This window comes from Urocampus carinirostris, chromosome 1 (assembly GCF_059441175.1).
Source record: "Urocampus carinirostris isolate Australia breed hairy pipefish chromosome 1, RoL_Ucar_1.0, whole genome shotgun sequence".
In the NCBI taxonomy this organism is placed as follows: domain Eukaryota; kingdom Metazoa; phylum Chordata; class Actinopteri; order Syngnathiformes; family Syngnathidae; genus Urocampus; species Urocampus carinirostris.
In genome coordinates this window covers 22,605,900-22,611,908 of record NC_142349.1, presented here as the reverse complement: position 1 = coordinate 22,611,908, position 6,009 = coordinate 22,605,900, and the positions used below count along the sequence as shown (strand labels likewise).

The 6,009-nt window shown below is 40.8% G+C and overlaps 1 protein-coding gene and 3 non-coding genes across 4 annotated transcripts in view; 1 reads left to right on the top strand and 3 right to left on the bottom strand.

The window, feature by feature from the left end:
* The first annotated feature begins 2,945 nt into the window (after positions 1-2,945).
* col5a3a (collagen, type V, alpha 3a) overlaps positions 2,946-6,009 on the top strand; it is a 95,996-nt gene continuing 92,932 nt past the window's right edge. Inside the window, exon 1 of the mRNA XM_088330478.1 lies at positions 2,946-3,007. The gene's annotated coding sequence lies outside the window, so the exon portion shown is untranslated. The remainder of the gene's footprint in view (positions 3,008-6,009) is intronic.
* On the bottom strand, positions 4,134-4,215 carry trnas-gcu (transfer RNA serine (anticodon GCU)). Its single transcript has one exon. It is a non-coding gene; the product is annotated as a tRNA-Ser (tRNA).
* On the bottom strand, positions 4,435-4,516 carry trnas-gcu (transfer RNA serine (anticodon GCU)). Its single transcript has one exon. It is a non-coding gene; the product is annotated as a tRNA-Ser (tRNA).
* trnas-gcu (transfer RNA serine (anticodon GCU)) lies at positions 4,944-5,026 on the bottom strand. Its single transcript has one exon. It is a non-coding gene; the product is annotated as a tRNA-Ser (tRNA).

Below are 6,009 nucleotides of genomic sequence, written 5' to 3'. Positions count from 1 at the left end.
AGCACATGGTCTTTCCTTTATCTGACACTTTCATTCACCAGATATAGTTTCACCAAGGCTAATGCCCATTTTCAGAAGAAAACTAAAACAGGAATGAGAATGAAATTAGCACAGGCAGATTGTTAGCCACAGATATCTGAGAAATCTTAAATGGGATTATTCTCTTGAATAATGGTAAGCAATGGTAGAGCTGTTCATGCAAAACCTCTACATCATTATCAAAAATGATGTGGGGCCTAACATGGCAGTATCCCCTCCCTTCCCCCAACCAAATCAAATCTATGAGGCCCCTGTAGCACCCGGGCACGTCATGCCCACCCCCATTAACAGCACTCGCCCAAGAACTGGCCCCAGGGCCCAAAGCAACACCACCAGGACAACCAACAACCCTTAGCCCAGCAACGCGGTAAGGGTCTAGCTGAACCCTACCAGCCACCCAACATCCCCAGCCCCTTCTCATCCTATTTTGCCCTTGCAGTTGCTTTTAATTCATTTTGATACATTTGATATTAACCAAATAGTTGATGTGCCCACTCATGAGAAATACTCTCATGAGAAGATGGAAATACTCTGGACCTTGTTCTGACCCAGGGCATGGTACCCTCAAACGTTTTGGTGTTACCGTATACCAGGGGTCGGCAACCTATGACACGTGGGTTAACCAGTTGCCTGCAAGCGCACGGCAAAATAATAATGATTTTTTTTGAAGCGCATTTACCTGAAATTGAGACATTTTCAGTTGCGCGCCGTGTTGTTTAGAGGCTTTACGGTCGCACCCCTCCTCCTCTGCTCTGTTTGTGAGCGTGTGTCTGCGCGGCGCCGAAGAGAGATCAGTGTTTTAACCCAGCCAACGAAAAACAGGCGCGCGATAAATGAATGAATAATGACGGCTCCTCCAGCGAAAAAAATGTCGTTCTTTTCAGCCAGCGTGGGCAAATGACTGGGGCTTTGTGCAAAAAAAAATGACCATGCTGTTTGTGCATTATGCCTCGAGAGCGTTGTACCTCGCACATCAAGGGTTAAACGTCAATACGTAACGAATCATGAACATGAATTCAAGGACCAGTCTGACAAGGCGGTGACATTAAAATGCGCTGTGTACAGGTACGGCAAAAAAACACTGACCCTGAAAACCATTGTCACTGCTAAAACGGCCATTGCTCACTGCATAGCAAAGCACGGAAAATCTTTTACTTAATGCGAGTATATTAAAGAAGCATTATTTTCAAGCTCGGAGGTCTTGTTTGGTGGCTTGCCTAACAAATAGACAATCAAAACAAGAATAAAACACATCCCCATGTCAGCCAGAAGTGTTGAATGTCAAGAGGAAGAGCTGGCAAAAAGCGTGTGCGTGCGTGTGTGTTTCAATTTGATAGTTTCGGCTATAAGATTTTTTTGGTGAATAGTATGGTAGCTGTCCATATCACTTTTTTTTAGATTATAGTTCATTGTTGATGAAGAATGGTTGATTCTTGAGGTCAAAAGTTGAAGTCATGGATATCAACAGGCCTATCCACGCGTTCCTCACATTCATTTTTTAGTTTTTTGATGAACAAGAATAGTGCTAGATAAATAGGTCAGTTATACGATTTCAATGTCTATCCATGTTGTATATTTTGACTAGAGTAAAATGACAGATCAGTTGGATATAAAAAAAATGTTGTGCGAGTCATTAATCTTGGTGTGGCACACTGATTTACAAGGAAATTTGAAAGTGGCACTCCTCACTGAAAATGATGCTGACCCCTGCCGTATACCATTGCTATCTCTGACCATTATCTTTTTAAGTGTGAGATGCTGTTTAATGTTTACTATGATGGGGCTGAACAGGATTTACATTAATTTTAAACACTAAAACTTTACGTTTTTTAGCATTCGTTTAAATTAAAAACAGACGGGAATATTATTCCAGAATAGAGAAACTTAAACATTAAATAAGTTAAAAAATTTGCTTTCCATAAAAATGTCTCCAGTCAAAATTATATAAATTTAAAATAGATAAAAAAATGAAAATGCGTGCTTTTCACTGGGATTTGTTTTGGTAAAAACATCTGATCAGCTCCTCTTGATGTTTTGTCTTGCTGTACCGTTATACTACATTCCTTAATTATAGCTACATTAGCATATGGGTTTACAGGCAATTTCAGGAAACGTATATTATGCCTCCCATCCCTTTTGAAAGACTCTGTCTTTAGAATCAACATTTTTGTCTGCCATTGTGAGGTTTTACTATCCGCGTTATCCATAGCAACAGAAACGTCACCCCGCTTTTCTCCATTTAGCCTTCCATTACATCATGATAAATAGAAGCTCGTCCCCGGGCATCATGTCTCCGCTTCCTGACACTGAGGGTTTTTTTCTTCAACTAGCCGGCGTGTTGTTTGTCCGTAGAGTTTTAAAAGTGGCTGCGCTTGTCAGGCTATAGCTAACTTGATTGATGCAGAAACGGTTTACAATTAATGAGTACCTTAACAGCTTGGGTCTTCAGGTCAAGGCCAAGAAGTCCTTGAGCGGCAAGGCAGCGGAAGCGCTGCATTATGGAACCTGTAGTTTGAGAGTTTTCTGCCGGGGCATTATGGTAGATTTATATAAAATGATTGCACGGGCCCGATATATTTAGATGCCGGATCAGATGTGGCCGGCGGGCTGTAAGTTTGACACATATACTGTAATGTGTTGCTTTATAGTGTCCCAGTTAGCAGCTGGTTCAAAATGCGGCAACAAGACTTTTGACTAAGACAAAAAAGTTTGAGCATATCTCTCCTATTATACCAAACTTGCACTGGCTGCCAGCCCACTTAAGTTGTGACTTCAAGTGTCTCTGACTAACACACGAATGTTTGCACAGACTTGCCCCTCTTATCTCTCTGATTTGATTTCTCCATCCCTACTTTTGTTTTCCTGTTTATTCTGGCTGCCTGGCCCGTGGTCATACGCAGAAGAAAGACGAATCAAGAGGAGTCAGCGGACGAGCATCTGGATCTGCATCAACAAGTTGGCTGAGATGGTAAGCACAATAGATTAGCAGTCCATCGCTTTAACGTCTCGGCCAACGCATCATGTATAGTTTTTTTTTATTTTTAATCTGAGGCCAAATGCATATAGTGAAGATACCATTGTTGTACTGAAGGTGGTGAAAAAAGTAGTTTTTTCTTTGATCGGAGGCCAGTGCATATAGGAGATGTCTTAGGGTTTTTCTGTTTTACTTAAGTTGGTGCCAAACAAAACCATACTGGACCTCAAACAGTTACATAAACTTACACATTATCAAAGATGAAGTAGAGATGCAAACCCGTAATTGTAAAGCACAATAAATTAGCAGTCCATCACCTTAACCTCTAAGCCACCTCCTTATGTACAGTTGATAAAGTTAGAGCCAAATGCATATAGTAGAAAAAACATAGTTATATTTGAGGTGGAGATTAAGGTAGCGCATAATAAATTAGCGTTTGATCGCCTGTACAGAAGAAAAACCTAGTGCTTCTTCTGTGATCTGAGGCCAGTACATATTGTAAATGTCTTACAATTCAGTTTTACTTGAGGTGGTGAAAATACCCCTTTTTGGACATCAAACAGTTACCTGAACTTCAGTCTTATCAACGATGAAGATGGAACTCGAATCCATGAGTGCCGAGCAATATGGATGTACAGTCTATCGCCTGAAACTCTCAACCACCTCATCATGTATGGTTGAAAAAAAAAGTGCTCTTTACTCGATCTGAGGCCACATGCATATAGTAGAGATACCATAGTTATATTTAAGGTGGTAAAAAAGTAGTGCTTTTTCTTTGATCCAAGGCCACATGCATATAGTATGAATACCATTGTTGTACTTGAGTTGGTGAAAAAGTCAGTGCTTTTTCTCTGACTTGAGGCCAGTGCATATAGTAGCTGTCTTAAAATTCAGTTTTACTTGAAGTGGTTCAAAATAAGACAATTTTGCTCTTTCCCCATGTTCACATGCATATCATCGGTATACCATAGTTATGTTTGAGGTAGTGAAAAAGTTTGTTTGTCTTCTTTGATTGGAGGCCAGTGCATATAGTTGATAAATTACAATTCACTTATACTTAAGGTGGTGCATAAACACCTTGTTGGACATCAAACAGGCAACTGAAGCTTCCCTTTATCATCGATGAAGATGGGATTCGAACCCATGAGTGCAGCGCACAATGGAATAGCAGTCCATCGCCTTAACCTCTCGTCCACCACATCATGTATGACCAAAAAAGTTAGTGCTCTTTCCACAATCTGAGTCCACATGCATATCATCAGGATACCTTTGTTATGTTTGAGGTGGTGAAAAAGGTTGTGCCTATTATTTGATTTGAGGTCAGTGCACATAGTTGATGTCTTACAAATCACTTATACTCAAGTTGGTGCAAAAATACCTTGTGTGACATGAAACAGATACCTGAAGCTACATTTTATCATCGATGAAGATGGGATTTGAACCCATGAGTGCAGAGCACAATGGATTAGCAGACCACCGCCTTAACCTCTCGGCCACCTCATCCTGTATGACTGAAGAAGTTAGTGCTCTTTCCACGATCTGAGTCCACATGCATATCATCAGGATACCACTGTTATGTTTGAGGTGGTGAAAAAGGTTGTGTTTATTATTTGATTTGAGGTCAGTGCACATAGTTGATGTCTTACAAATCACTTATACTCAACTTGGTGCAAAAATACCTTGTGTGACATCAAACAGGCACCTGAAGCTACATTTTATCATCGATGAAGATGGGATTTGAACCCATAAGTGCAGAGCACAATGGATTAGCAGTCCATCGCCTTATGTTAGAGGTGGTGAAAAAGATAATGCTTTACTTTGATCTGAGGTCAGTGCATATAGTTGATGTACTACGTATCATTTATAATTAAGGTGGTACAAAAACACCTTATTGGACATCAAACAGTTAACTGAAGGTACATTATATCATCGATGAAGATGGGATTTGGAACCCACGAATGCAGAGCACAATGGATTAGCAGTCCATCGCCTTAACCTCTCGGCCACCTCATCATATAAGACCAAGAAAGTTAGTGCTCTTTCCACGATCTGAGTCCACATGCCTATCATCAGGATACCATTGTTATGTTTGAGGTGGTGAAAAAGTTTGTTCGTCTTCTTTGATCGGAGGCCAGTGCATATAGTTGATGACTTACAATTCACTTATACTTAAGGTGGTGCAAAAACAGCTTGTTGGAGATCAAACAGGCAACTGAAGCTTCCCTTTATCATCGATGAAGATGGAATACGAACCCATGAGTGCAGCGCACAATGGATTAGCAGGCCATCGCCTTAATCTCTCGGCCACCTCATCATGTAAGGCCAAAAAAGTTAGTGCTCTTTCCACAATCTAAGTCCACATGCATATCATCAGGATACCTTTGTTATGTTTGAGGTGGTGAAAAAGTTTGTTTGTCTTCTTTGATCGGAGGCCAGTGCATATAGTTGATGTCTTACAATTCACTTATACTTAAGGTGGTGCAAAAACACCTTGTTGGACATGAAACAGGCAACTGACGCTTTCCTTTATCATCAATTAAGATGGGATTCGAACCCATGAGTGCAGCGCACGATGGATTAGCAGTCCATCTCCTTAACCTCTTGGCCACCTCATAATATAAGTGAGAAAAAGTTAGTGCTCTCTCCCTGATCTGAGTCCACATGCATATCATCGGGATACCATTGTTATGTTTGAGGTGGTGAAAAAGGTAATGCTTTTTCTTTGATCGGAGGCCAGTGCATATAGTTGATGTCTTACAATTCACTTATACTTAAGGTGGTGCAAAAACACCTTGTTGGACATGAAACAGGCAACTGACGCTTTCCTTTATCATCAATTAAGATGGGATTCGAACCCATGAGTGCAGCGCACGATGGATTAGCAGTCCATCTCCTTAACCTCTTGGCCACCTCATAATATAAGTGAGAAAAAGTTAGTGCTCTCTCCCTGATCTGAGTCCACATGCATATCATCGGGATACCATTGTTATGTTTGA